This window comes from Ambystoma mexicanum, chromosome 2p, assembly GCF_040938575.1.
Source record: "Ambystoma mexicanum isolate Mex_15411 chromosome 2p, UKY_AmexF1_1, whole genome shotgun sequence".
Taxonomy (NCBI): Eukaryota; Metazoa; Chordata; class Amphibia; order Caudata; family Ambystomatidae; genus Ambystoma; species Ambystoma mexicanum.
Window position 1 is genome coordinate 1,448,518,482 of NC_090923.1, and position 15,438 is coordinate 1,448,533,919.

The following is a 15,438-nucleotide window of genomic DNA, read 5'->3' on the forward strand; positions in this document are numbered from 1 at the left end:
CCCCCTTGTTAATTTGCATATTTAAGTAACTTTGGGTCTCACCCTAAGTTACTAGGGGAATCCAGTGTGGACCCCTTGTTCACCATTCTTAGAGAGGCACAGCCCCACCCTACTTATGAGGTCCAACCAGCCCGAAACCTGTGTTGCTGTTGGTACTCTTGTTCAGAGGATAATTGCCTAGCATTTCGGTGCTGGATTGCCCCATGGCAGGACAAAGACTGATATGTTTGGGATATTTATTCTCTGTGAAAGATAGTGAGCTAAAGACACTTGGTAAGTCTCTCTTAACCAAGACTAATGTCTGGCAGAGGGACTCTCAGGACCCCCTCTTTTTAATTTGCATATTTAAGTAACTTTGGGTCTCACCCTAAGTTACTAGGGGAATCCAGACGTGGACCCCTTGCTCACTATTCCTAGAGAGGCATAGCTCCACCCTACTGATGAGGTCCAACCAGACCAAAACACGTGTCTGTGTCATTTCGGTGCTGGACTGCCCCAGGGCAGGACAAAGACTGATATGTTTGGGATATTTCTTCTCTGTGAAAGATAGTGAGCTAAAGACTCTGTGTAAGTCTCTCGTAACCAGGACTAATGTCTGGGAGAGGGACTCCCAGAACCCCCTTGTTAATTTGCATATTTAAGTAACTTTGGGTCTCACCCTAAGTTACTAGGGGAATCCAGACATGGACTGCTTGCTCACTATTCTTAGAGAGGCACAGCTCCACCCTACTGATGAGGCTGTTACGCTCACTTGGAATCCACAGGGACGCCACCCAGCCCTGGTTGGGTGATTTGCACTCTCGAACCCTCTCCCGGTCCCTTGGTAAGGCCTCTGGTTAAAGATGGGTCTGCAATATGGGAGAGCTGGATTCAATACCAGATTGTCTTTATCTTTTCCCACCTGCCTTGGCCTCAACTCCTTCCTCCCCCTTGGGCCCTCTCCTCACCTTAATATTGTAAAAGGTGGATTCTCCGGCCTGCTCCTCTTTCAGGGGCGCGTAGATGTGGGGGGGCGAGCAGCAACCAAGTTACTTCACTGGTGCCAGCCCCCCTGTGGGAATCCAGGCCTGCTGCGAGTCCGTTGGTTTGCTGCTTTACAGCCTTTATATGCAGTTCTTATGTTCCTCTTAGTTCGAATAATAATGTCTTGCTTCTTTTCTTTTAAGTATGGGAAGGTATTTTGGTGTTGTCATGCAGTTTGAAGATGAGCATGGGCCGGTAGGCGAAAGCGCAGTGTGCGCGATGCTGTCCGGTGAGTAATGCGCGATGTGCAGCACTGTTTTGCCTTTTATATTGCTAACCTGTGTCTTTTCTCTCCTTGCAGGTTGCAATGTTCCTCGCCAGCGCCGTAATGTTCCAGCGATGATACTGACCAGGAGATGACTAGCCAGGTAAGAATTGTGTGGCTTTCTTCATTCCGGAGGAAACGTGAGTAAACACTTACTAATGCTGTCTTTCTTTGTCCTCTTTCCAGGTTATGTTATTCCAGGATTCATGCGGTGCCGGAAGATGGAGTTTGTACCTTCAGGTGAGTGGAACTGAAGTTGGTGATGGATTCAAGACAGGATACTGTTCCAGGTAAGTTTCGTAGTGTTCTTTCTCTCTCTGCCGGTCCTTGGTTTCAAGTAAGCTGGCATCAAAGAACTGGACACGGTGAGCGTTACGCTGCCCACAGCAGAATAACGTAAAGCATGCCCTGCTGTTTGGGTGCAGTTTAAATAGTCTCAGGTAAAGTAGTCCAGGTAAAATAGTCTCATGCCTGCCACATCCAAAGTAGTCCAGGTAAAGTAGTCCCAGGCCTGCCACACCCAAAAGACCAGACCGCATAGCTCAGTACCTTGTAACTGAGCTATGTGTGTGCCTCCATGTTGGCTGAACCCCCCCCCCAAGTTAAATAATCCCAAGTAAATAGTCCCATTCTAATGTTGGTCTTCATGATGGTTATGAACCTGGCGCCAAAGGTGCTAGGACTGACTCCAAGAGAGTTTTGGATGAGGTTTTAAGGCCTTTGACCTGGCCCTAACTGGAAGGCTGACTTGCCAGTGAGGGCCAGGGGCAAGGGTCATGACAGAGGTCCAACCAGACCGAAACACGTGTCTGGGTTGCTGTTGGTACTCTTGTTCAGAGGAGAATTGCCTAGCATTTCGGTGCTGGACTTCCCCAGGGCAGAACAAAGACTGATATATTTGGTATATTTCTTCTCTGTGAAAGATAGTGAGCTAAAGACTTTGGGTAAGTCTCTCGTAACCAGGACTAATGTCTGGCAAAGGGACTCCCAGGACCCTCCTTGTTAATTGGCATATTTAAGTAACTTTGGGTCTCACCCTAAGTTATTAGGGGAATCCAGACGTGGACCCCTTGCTCACTATACTTGGAGAGGCACAGATCCACCCAACTGATGAGGTCTAACCAGACCGAAACACGTGTCTGGGTTGCTGTTGGTACTCTTGTTCAGAGGAGAACTGCTGAGCATTGTGGTGCTGGACTGCCCCAGGGCAGGACAAAGACTGATATGCTTGGGATATTTATTCTCTGTGAAAGATAATGAGCTAAAGACTCTGGGTAAGTATCTCGTAACCAGGACTAATGTCTGGCAGAGGGACTCCCAGGACCCCCCTTGTTAATTTGCATATTTAAGTAACTTTGGGTCTCACCCTAAGTTACTAGTGGAATCCAGTGTGGACCCCTTGCTCACCATTCTTAGAGAGGTCAGCTCCACCCTACTGATGAGGTCCAACCAGCCCGAAACATGTGTCTGGGGTTGCTGTTGGTACTCTTGTTCAGAGGAGAATTGCCTAGCATTTCGGTGCCGGACTGCCCCAGGGCAGGACAAAGACTGATATGTTTGGGATATTTATTCTCTGTGAAAGATAGTGAGCTAAAGACACTTGGTAAGTCTCTCTTAACCAGGACTAATGTCTGGCAGAGGGACTCTCAGTACCCCCCTTGTTAATTTGCATATTTAAGTAACTTTGGATCTCACCCTAAGTTACTAGGGGAATCCAGACGTGGACCCCTTGCTCACTATTCTTCGAGAGGCACAGCTCCACCCTACTGATGAGGTCCAACCAGACCGAAACAAGTGTCCAGGGTTGCTGTTGGTACTCTTGTTCAACGAAGAATTGCCTATCATTTCGGTGCTGGACTGCCACAGGGCAGGACAAAGAATGATATGTTTGGTATATTTCTTCTCTGTGAAAGATAGTGAGCTAAAGACTCTGGATAACTCTCTCGTAACCAGGACTAATTTCTGGCAGAGGGACTCTCAGGACCCCCTGTTAATTTGCATATTTAAGTAACTTTAGGTCTCATCCTAAGTTACTAGGGGAATCCAGACGTGGACCCATTGCTCACTATTCTTAGAGAGTCACAGCTCCACCGTACTGATGAGGGCCAACCAGACCGAAACAAGTGTCTAGGTTTGCTGTTGGTTCTCTTGTTCAAAGAATTGCCTAGCATTTTGGTGCTGGACTGCCCCAGGGCAGGACAAAGACCGATATGTATGGGATATTTCTTCTCTGTGAAAGATAGTGAGCTAAAGACTCTGGGTAAGTCTCTTGTAACCACGACTAATGTCTGGCAGAGGGACTCCCAGGACCACCCTTGTTAATTTGCATATTTAAGTAACTTTGGGTCTCACCCTAAGTTACTAGGGGAATCCAGGCGTGGACCCCTTGCTCACTATTCTCAGAGAGGCACAGCTCCACCCTACTGATGACGTCCAACCAGACCGAAACAAGTGTCTAGGTTTGCTGTTGGTTCTCTTGTTCAAAGGAGAATTGCCTGGCATTTCGGTGCTGGACTGCCCCAGGGCAGGACAAAGACTGATATGTTTGGTATATTTCTTCTCTGTGAAAGATAGTGAGCTAAAGACTCTGGCTAAGTCTCTCGTAACCAGGACTATTGTCTGGCAGAGAGACTCGCAGGACACCCCTTGTTAATTTGCATATTTAAGTAACTTTGGGTCTCACCCTAAGTTACTAGGGGAATCCAGACGTGGACCCCTTGCTCACTATTCTTAGAGAGACACAGCTCCACCCTACTGATGAGGTCCAACCAGACCGAAACACATGTCTGGGGTTGCTGTTGATGCTCTTGTTCAGAGGAGAATTGCCTAGCATTTCGGTGCTGGACTGCCCCAGTGCAGGACAAAGACTCATATGTTTGGTATATTTCTTCTCTGTGAAAGATAGTGAGCTAAAGACTCTGGCTAAGTCTCTCGTAACCAGGACTATTGTCTGGCAGAGAGACTCGCAGGACACCCCTTGTTAATTTGCATATTTAAGTAACTTTGGGTCTCACCCTAAGTTACTAGGGGAATCCAGACGTGGACCCCATGCTCACTATTCTTAGAGAGGCACAGCTCCACCCTACTGATGAGGTCCAACCAGACCGAAACAAGTGTCCAGGGTTGCTGTTGGTACTCTTGTTCAACGGCGAATTGCCTATCATTTCGGTGCTGGACTGCCACAGGGAAGGACAAAGAATGATATGTTTGGTATATTTCTTCTCTGTGAAAGATAGTGAGCTAAAGACTCTGGATAACTCTCTCGTAACCAGGACTAATTTCTGGCAGAGGGACTCTCAGGACCCCCTGTTAATTTGCATATTTAAGTAACTTTAGGTCTCACCCTAAGTTACTAGAATCCAGACGTGGACCCATTGCTCACTATTCTTAGAGAGGCACAGCTCCACCCTACTGATGAGGGCCAACCAGACCGAAACAAGTGTCTAGGTTTGCTGTTGGTTCTCTTGTTCAAAGGAGAATTGCCTAGCATTTCGGTGCTGGACTGCCCCAGGGCAGGACAAAGACTGATATGTATGGGATATTTCTTCTCTGTGAAAGATAGTGAGCTAAAGACCCTGGGTAAGTCTCTTGTAACCACGACTAATGTCTGGCAGAGGGACTCCCAGGACCACCCTTGTTAATTTGCATATTTAAGTAACTTTGGGTCTCACCCTAAGTTACTAGGGGAATCCAGGCGTGGACCCCTTGCTCACTATTCTTAGAGAGGCACAGCTCCACCCTACTGATGACGTCCAACCAGACCGAAACAAGTGTCTAGGTTTGCTGTTGGTTGTCTTGTTCAAAAGAGAATTGCCTAGCATTTCGGTGCTGGACTGCCCCAGGGCAGGACAAAGACTGATATGTTTGGTATATTTCTTCTCTGTGAAAGATAGTGAGCTAAAGACTCTGGGTAAGTCTCTTGTAACCACGATTAATGTCTGGCAGAGGGACTCCCAGGACCACCCTTGTTAATTTGCATATTTAAGTAACTTTGGGTCTCACCCTAAGTTACTAGGGGAATCCAGGCGTGGACCCCTTGCTCACTATTCTTAGAGAGACACAGCTCCACCCTACTGATGAGGTCCAACCAGACCGAAACGCGTGTCTGTGGTTGCTGTTGGTACTCTTGTTCAGAGGAGAATTGCCTAGCATTTCGGTGCTGGACTGCCCCAGGGCAGGACAAAAACTGATATGTTTGGGATATTTCTTCTCTGTGAAAGATAGTGAACTAAAGACTCTGGGTAAGTCTCTCATAACCAGGACTAACGTCTGGCAGAGGGACTCCCAGGACCACCCTTGTTAATTTGCATATTTAAGTAACTTTGGGTCTCACCCTAAGTTACTAGGGGAATCCAGGCGTGGACCCCTTGCTCACTATTCTTAGAGAGGCACAGCTCCACCCTACTGATGACGTCCAACCAGACCGAAACAAGTGTCTAGGTTTGCTGTTGGTTCTCTTGTTCAAAGGAGAATTGCCTAGCATTTCGGTGATGGACTGCCCCAGGGCAGGACAAAGACTGATATGTTTGGTATATTTCTTCTCTGTGAAAGATAGTGAGCTAAAGACTCTGGGTAAGTCTCTTGTAACCACGACTAATGTCTGGTAGAGGGACTCCCAGGACCACCCTTGTTAATTTGCATATTTAAGTAACTTTGGGTCTCACCCTAAGTTACTAGGGGAATCCAGACATGGCCCCTTGCTCACTATTCTTAGAGAGACACAGCTCCACCCTACTGATGAGGTCCAACCAGACCGAAATACATGTCTGGGGTTGCTGTTGGTTCTCTTGTTCAGAGGAGAATTGCCTAGCATTTCGGTGCTGGACTGCCCCAGTGCAGGACAAAACTCATATGTTTGGTATATTTCTTCTCTGTGAAAGATAGTGAGCTAAAGACTCTGGCTAAGTCTCTTGTAACCAGGACTATTGTCTGGCCGAGAGATTCGCAGGACACCCATTGTTAATTTGCATATTTAAGTAACTTTGGGTCTCACCCTAAATTACTAGGGGAATCCAGACGTGGGCCCCATGCTCACTATTCATAGAGAGGCACAGCTCCACCCTACTGATGAGGTCCAACCAGACCGAAACAAGTGTCCAGGGTTGCTGTTGGTACTCTTGTTCAATGGAGAATTGCCTATCATTTCGGTGCTGGACTGCCACAGGGCAGGACAAAGAATGATATGTTTGGTATATTTCTTCTCTGTGAAAGATAGTGAGCTAAAGACTCTGGATAACTCTCTCGTAACCAGGACTAATTTCTGGCAGAGGGACTTTCAGGACCCCCTGTTAATTTGCATATTTAAGTAACTTTAGGTCTCACCCTAAGTTACTAGGGGAATCCAGACATGGACCCATTGCTCACTATTCTTAGAGAGGCACAGCTCCACCCTACTGATGAGGGCCAACCAGACCGAAACAAGTGTCTAGCTTTGCTGTTGGTTCTCTTGTTCAAAGGAGAATTGCCTAGCATTTCGGTGCTGGACTGCCCCAGGGCAGGACAAAGACTGATATGTATGGGATATTTCTTCTCTGTGAAAGATAGTGAGCTAAAGACTCTGGGTAAGTCTCTTGTAACCACGACTAATGTCTGGCAGAGGGACTCCCAGGACCACCCTTGTTAATTTGCATATTTAAGTAACTGGGTCTCACCCTAAGTTGCTAGAGGAATCCAGACGTGGACCACTTGCTCACTATTCTTAGAGAGACACAGCTCAACCCTACTAATGAGGTCCAACCAGACCGAAACACATGTCTGGGGTTGCTGTTGATACTCTTGTTCAGAGGAGAATTGCCTAGCATTTCGGTGCTGGACTGCCCCAGTGCAGGACAAAGACACATATGTTTGGTATATTTCTTCTCTGTGAAAGATAGTGAGCTAAAGACTCTGGCTAAGTCTCTCGTAACCAGGAAGGAATATTGTCTGGCAGAGAGACTCGCAGGTCACCCCTTGTTAATTTGCATATTTAAGTAACTTTGGGTCTCACCTTAAGTTACTAGGGGAATCCAGACGTGGACCCCTTGCTCACTATTCTTAGAGAGGCACAGCTCCACCCTACTGATGAGGTCCAACCAGACCGAAACAAGTGTCCAGGTTTGCAATTGGTACTCTTGTTCAAAGGAAAATTGCCTATCATTTTGGTGCTGGACTGCCACAGGGCAGGACAAAGAATGATATGTTTGGTATATTTCTTCTCTGTGAAAGATAGTGAGCTAAAGACTCTGGGTAAGTCTCTTGTAACCAGGACTAATGTCTGGCAAAGGGACTCCCAGGACTTCGCTTGTTAATTTGCATATTTAAGTAACTTTGGGTCTCACCCTAAATTACTAGGGGAATCCAGACGTGGACCCCTTGCTCACTATTCTTAGAGAGGCACAGCTCCACCCTACTGATGAGGTCCAACCAGACCGAAATGCGTGTCTTTGGTTGCTGTTGGTACTCTTGTTCAGAGGAGAATTGCCTAGCATTTCGGTGCTGGACTGCCCCAGTGCAGGACAAAGACTCATATGTTTGGTATATTTCTTCTCTGTGAAAGATAGTGAGCTAAAAACTCTGGCTACGTCTCTCGTAACCAGGACTATTGTCTCACCGAGAGATTCGCAGGACCCCCCTTGTTAATTTGCATATTTAAGTAACTTTGGGTCTCACCCTAAGTTACTAGGGGAATCCAGACGTGGGCCCCATGCCCACTATTCTTAGAGAGGCACAGCTCCACCCTACTGATGAGGTCCAACCAGACCGAAACAAGTGTCCAGGGTTGCTGTTGGTACTCTAGTTCAATGGAGAATTGCCTATCATTTCGGTGCTAGACTGCCACAGGGCAGGACAAAGAATGATATGTTTGGTATATTTCTTCTCTGTGAAAGATAGCGAGCTAAAGACTCTGGATAACTCTCTCGTAACCAGGACTAATTTCTGGCAGAGGGACTCTCAGGACCCCCTGTTAATTTGCATATTTACGTAACTTTAGGTCTCACCCTAAGTTACTAGGGGAATCCAGACGTGGACCCATTGCTCACTATTCTTAGAGAGGCACAGCTCCACTCTACTGATGAGGGCCAACCAGAATGAAACAAGTGTCTAGGTTTGCTGTTGGTTCTCTTGTTCAAAGGAGAAATTGCCTAGCATTTCGCTGCTGGACTGCCCCAGGGCAGGACATAGACTCATATGTTTGGTATATTGCTTCTCTGTGAAAGATAGTGAGCTAAAGACTCTGGCTAAGTCTCTCGTAACCAGGAAGGAATATTGTCTGGCAGAGAGACTCGCAGGACACCCCTTGTTAATTTGCATATTTAAGTAACTTTGGGTCTCACCTTAAGTAACTAGGGGAATCCAGACGTGGACCCCTTGCTCACTATTCTTAGAGAGGCACAGCTCTACCCTACTGATGAGGTCCAACCAGACCGAAACACATGTCTGGGGTTGCTGTTGATGCTCTTGTTCAGAGGAGAATTGCCTAGCATTTCGGTGCTGGACTGCCCCAGGGCAGGACAAAGACTGATATGTATGGGATATTTCTTCTCTATGAAAGATAGTGAGCTAAAGACACTGGGTAAGTCTCTCGTAACCAGGACTAATGTCTGGCAGAGGGACTCCCAGGACCCCCCTTGATAATTTGCATATTTAAGTAACTTTGGGTCTCACCCTAAGTTACTAGGGGAATCCAGACGTGGACCCCTTGCTCACTATTCTTAGAGAGGCACAACTCCACCCTACTGATGAGGTCCAACCAGACCGAAACGCGTGTCTGTGGTTGCAGTTGGTACTCTTGTTCAGAGGAGAATTAACTAGCATTTCAGTGCTGGACTGCCCCAGGGCAGGACAAAGACTGATATGCTTGATATATTTCTTCCCTGTGAAATATAGTGGGCTAAAGACTCTGGATAACCATCTTGTAACCAGGACTAATTTCTGGCAGAGGGACTCTCAGGACCCCCTTGTTAATTTGCATATTTAAGTAACTTTAGGTCTCACCCTAAGTTACTAGGGGAATTCAGATGTAGACCCATTGCTCACTATTCTTAGAGAGGCACAGCTCCACCCTACTGAGGAGGGCCAACCAGACCGAAACACGTGTCTGGGGTTGCTGTTGGTACTCTTGTTCAGAGGAGAATTGCCTAGCATTTCAGTTCTGGACTGCCCCAGGGCAGGACAAAGACTGATATGTTTGGGATATTTCTTCTCTATGAAAGATAGTGAGCTAAGGACTCTGGGTAAGTCTCTCGTAACCAGGACTAATGTCTGGCAGAGGGACTCCCAGGACCCCCCTTGTTAATTTGCATATTTAAGTAACTTTGCGTCTCACCCTAAGTTACTAGGGGAATCCAGACGTGGACCCCTTGCTCACTATTCTTAGAGAGGCACAACTCCACCCTACTGATGAGGTCCAACCAGACCGAAACGCGTGTCTGTGGTTGCAGTTGGTACTCTTGTTCAGAGGAGAATTAACTAGCATTTCGGTGCTGGACTGCCCCAGGGCAGGACAAAAACTGATATGTTTGGGTTATTTCTTCTCTGTGAAAGATAGTGAACTAAAGACTCTGGGTAAGTCTCTCATAACCAAGACTAACGTCTGGCAGAGGGACTCCCAGGACCACCCTTGTTAATTTGCCTATTTAAGTAACTTTGGGTCTCACCCTAAGTTACTAGGGGAATCCAGGCGTCGACCCCTTGCTCACTATTCTTAGAGAGGCACAGCTCCACCCTACTGATGACGTCCAACCAGACCGAAACAAGTGTCTAGGTTTGCTGTTGGTTCTCTTGTTCAAAGGAGAATTGCCTAGCATTTTGGTGATGGACTTCCCCAGGGCAAGACAAAGACTGATATGTTTGGTATATTTCTTCTCTGTGAAAGATAGTGAGCTAAAGACTCTGGGTAAGTCTCTTGTAACCACGACTAATGTCTGGCAGAGGGACTCCCAGGACCATCCTTGTTAATTTGCATATTTAAGTAACTTTAGGTCTCCCCCTAAATTACTAGGGGAATCCAGATGTAGACCCATTGATCACTATTCTTAGAGAGGCACAGCTCCACCCTACTGAGGAGGGCCAACCAGACCGAAACGCGTGTCTTTGGTTGCTGTTGGTACTCTTGTTCAGAGGAGAATTGCCTAGCATTTCGGTGCTGGACTGCCCCAGGGCAGGACAAAGACTGATATGTATGGGATATTTCTTCTCTATGAAAGATAGTGAGCTAAAGACTCTGGGTAAGTCTCTAGTAACCAGGACTAATGTCTGGCAGAGGGACTCCCAGGACCACCCTTGTTAATTTGCATATTTAAGTAACTTTGGGTCTCACCCTAAGTTACTAGGGGAATCCAGGCGTGGACCCCTTGCTCACTATTCTTAGAGAGGCACAGCTCCACCCTACTGATGACAACCAACCAGACCGAAACAAGTGTCTAGGTTTGCTGTTGGTTCTCTTGTTCAAAGGAGAATTGCCTAGCATTTTGGTGATGGACTTCCCCAGGGCAGGACAAAGACTGATATGTTTGGTATATTTCTTCTCTGTGAAAGATAGTGAGCTAAAGACTCTGGGTAAGTCTCTTGTAACCACGACTAATGTCTGGCAGAGGGACTCCCAGGACCACCCTTGTTAATTTGCATATTTAAGTAACTTGGGTCTCACCCTAAGTTACTAGGGGAATCCAGATGTGGACCCCTTGCTCACTATTCTTATAGAGACACAGCTCCACCCTACTGATGAGGTCCAACCAGACCGAAACACATGTCTGGGGTTGCTGTTGATGCTCTTGTTGAGAGGAGAATTGCCTAGCATTTCGGTGCTGGACTGCCCCAGTGCAGGACAAAGACTCATATGTTTGGTATATTTCTTCTCTGTGAAAGATAGTGAGCTAAAGACTCTGGCTAAGTCTCTTGTAACCAGGACTATTGTCCTGGCAGAGGGCCTCCCAGGACCACCCTTGTTAATTTGCATATTTAAGTTACTTTGGGTCTCACCCTAAGTTACTAGGGGAATCCAGGTGTGGACCCCTTGCTCAATATTCTTAGAGAGGCACAGCTCCACCCTACTGATGACGTCCAACCAGACCGAAATACATGTCTGGGGTTGCTGTTGGTTCTCTTGTTCAGAGGAGAATTGCCTAGCATTTCGGTGCTGGACTGCCCCAGTGCAGGACAAAACTCATATGTTTGGTATGTTTCTTCTCTGTGAAAGACAGTGAGCTAAAGACTCTGGCTAAGTCTCTCGTAACCAGGACTATTGTCTGGCCGAGAGATTCGCAGGACACCCATTGTTAATTTGCATATTTAAGTAACTTTGGGTCTCACCCTAAATTACTAGGGGAATCCAGACGTGGGCCCCATGCTCACTATTCATAGAGAGGCACAGCTCCACCCTACTGATGAGGTCCAACCAGACCGAAACAAGTGTCCAGGGTTGCTGTTGGTACTCTTGTTCAATGGAGAATTGCCTATCATTTCGGTGCTGGACTGCCACAGGGCAGGACAAAGAATGATATGTTTGGTATATTTCTTCTCTGTGAAAGATAGTGAGCTAAAGACTCTGGATAACTCTCTCGTAACCAGGACTAATTTCTGGCAGAGGGACTTTCAGGACCCCCTGTTAATTTGCATATTTAAGTAACTTTAGGTCTCACCCTAAGTTACTAGGGGAATCCAGACATGGACCCATTGCTCACTATTCTTAGAGAGGCACAGCTCCACCCTACTCATGAGGGCCAACCAGACCGAAACAAGTGTCTAGCTTTGCTGTTGGTTCTCTTGTTCAAAGGAGAATTGCCTAGCATTTCGGTGCTGGACTGCCCCAGGGCAGGACAAAGACTGATATGTATGGGATATTTCTTCTCTGTGAAAGATAGTGAGCTAAAGACTCTGGGTAAGTCTCTTGTAACCACGACTAATGTCTGGCAGAGGGACTACCAGGACCACCCTTGTTAATTTGCATATTTAAGTAACTGGGTCTCACCCTAAGTTGCTAGAGGAATCCAGACGTGGACCACTTGCTCACTATTCTTAGAGAGACACAGCTCAACCCTACTAATGAGGTCCAACCAGACCGAAACACATGTCTGGGGTTGCTGTTGATTCTCTTGTTCAGAGGAGAATTGCCTAGCATTTCGGTGCTGGACTGCCCCAGTGCAGGACAAAGACACATATGTTTGGTATATTTCTTCTCTGTGAAAGATAGTGAGCTAAAGACTCTGGCTAAATCTCTCGTAACCAGGAAGGAATATTGTCTGGCAGAGAGACTCGCAGGTCACCCCTTGTTAATTTGCATATTTAAGTAACTTTGGGTCTCACCTTAAGTTACTAGGGGAATCCAGACGTGGACCCCTTGCTCACTATTCTTAGAGAGGCACAGCTCCACCCTACTGATGAGGTCCAACCAGACCGAAACAAGTGTCCAGGTTTGCAATTGGTACTCTTGTTCAAAGGAAAATTGCCTATCATTTTGGTGCTGGACTGCCACAGGGCAGGACAAAGAATGATATGTTTGGTATATTTCTTCTCTGTGAAAGATAGTGAGCTAAAGACTCTGGGTAAGTCTCTTGTAACCAGGACTAATGTCTGGCAAAGGGACTCCCAGGACTTCGCTTGTTAATTTGCATATTTAAGTAACTTTGGGTCTCACCCTAAGTTACTAGGGGAATCCAGACGTGGACCCCTTGCTCACTATTCTTAGAGAGGCACAGCTCCACCCTACTGATGAGGTCCAACCAGACCGAAACAAGTGTCCAGGGTTGCTGTTGGTACTCTTGTTCAGAGGAGAATTGCCTAGCATTTCGGTGCTGGACTGCCCCAGTGCAGGACAAAGACTCATATGTTTGGTATATTTCTTCTCTGTGAAAGATAGTGAGCTAAAAACTCTGGCTAAGTCTCTCGTAACCAGGACTATTGTCTCACCGAGAGATTCGCAGGACCCCCCTTGTTAATTTGCATATTTAAGTAACTTTGGGTCTCACCCTAAATTACTAGGGGAATCCAGACGTGGGCCCCATGCCCACTATTCTTAGAGAGGCACAGCTCCACCCTACTGATGAGGTCCAACCAGACCGAAACAAGTGTCCAGGGTTGCTGTTGGTACTCTAGTTCAATGGAGAATTGCCTATCATTTCGGTGCTGGACTGCCACAGGGCAGGACAAAGAATGATATGTTTGGTATATTTCTTCTCTGTGAAAGATAGCGAGCTAAAGACTCTGGATAACTCTCTCGTAACCAGGACTAATTTCTGGCAGAGGGACTCTCAGGACCCCCTGTTAATTTGCATATTTACGTAACTTTAGGTCTCACCCTAAGTTACTAGGGGAATCCAGACGTGGACCCATTGCTCACTATTCTTAGAGAGGCACAGCTCCACTCTACTGATGAGGGCCAACCAGAATGAAACAAGTGTCTAGGTTTGCTGTTGGTTCTCTTGTTCAAAGGAGAATTGCCTAGCATTTCGCTGCTGGACTGCCCCAGGGCAGGACAAAGACTCATATGTTTGGTATATTGCTTCTCTGTGAAAGATAGTGAGCTAAAGACTCTGGCTAAGTCTCTCGTAACCAGGAAGGAATATTGTCTGGCAGAGAGACTCGCAGGACACCCCTTGTTAATTTGCATATTTAAGTAACTTTGGGTCTCACCTTAAGTAACTAGGGGAATTCAGACGTGGACCCCTTGCTCACTATTCTTAGAGAGGCACAGCTCTACCCTACTGATGAGGTCCAACCAGACCGAAACACATGTCTGGGGTTGCTGTTGATGCTCTTGTTCAGAGGAGAATTTCCTAGCATTTCGGTGCTGGACTGCCCCAGGGCAGGACAAAGACTGATATGTATGGGATATTTCTTCTCTATGAAAGATAGTGAGCTAAGGACTCTGGGTAAGTCTCTCGTAACCAGGACTAATGTCTGGCAGAGGGACTCCCAGGACCCCCCTTGTTAATTTGCATATTTAAGTAACTTTGGGTCTCACCCTACGTTACTAGGGGAATCCAGACGTGGACCCCTTGCTCACTATTCTTAGAGAGGCACAACTCCACCCTACTGATGAGGTCCAACCAGACCGAAACGCGTGTCTGTGGTTGCAGTTGGTACTCTTGTTCAGAGGAGAATTAACTAGCATTTCGGTGCTGGACTGCCCCAGGGCAGGACAAAAACTGATATGTTTGGGATATTTCTTCTCTGTGAAAGATAGTGAACTAAAGATTCTGGGTAAGTCTCTCATAACCAGGACTAACGTCTGGCAGAGGGACTCCCAGGACCACCCTTGTTAATTTGCCTATTTAAGTAACTTTGGGTCTCACCCTAAGTTACTAGGGGAATCCAGGCGTGGACCCCTTGCTCACTATTCTTAGAGAGGCACAGCTCCACCCTACTGATGACGTCCAACCAGACCGAAACAAGTGTCTAGGTTTGCTGTTGGTTCTCTTGTTCAAAGGAGAATTGCCTAGCATTTTGGTGATGGACTTCCCCAGGGCAAGACAAAGACTGATATGTTTGGTATATTTCTTCTCTGTGAAAGATAGTGAGCTAAAGACTCTGGGTAAGTCTCTTGTAACCACGACTAATGTCTGGCAGAGGGACTCCCAGGACCATCCTTGTTAATTTGCATATTTAAGTAACTTTAGGTCTCCCCCTAAGTTACTAGGGGAATCCAGATGTAGACCCATTGATCACTATTCTTAGAGAGGCACAGCTCCACCCTACTGAGGACTGCCAACCAGACCGAAACGCGTGTCTTTGGTTGCTGTTGGTACTCTTGTTCAGAGGAGAATTGCCTAGCATTTCGGTGCTGTACTGCCCCAGGGCAGGACAAAGACTGATATGTATGGGATATTTCTTCTCTATGAAAGATAGTGAGCTAAAGACTCTGGGTAAGTCTCTAGTAACCAGGACTAATGTCTGGCAGAGGGACTCCCAGGACCACCCTTGTTAATTTGCATATTTAAGTAACTTTGGGTCTCACCCTAAGTTACTAGGGGAATCCAGGCGTGGACCCCTTGCTCACTATTCTTAGAGAGGCACAGCTCCACCCTACTGATGACAACCAACCAGACCGAAACAAGTGTCTAGGTTTGCTGTTGGTTCTCTTGTTCAAAGGAGAATTGCCTAGCATTTTGGTGATGGACTTCCCCAGGGCAGGACAAAGACTGATATGTTTGGTATATTTCTTCTCTGTGAAA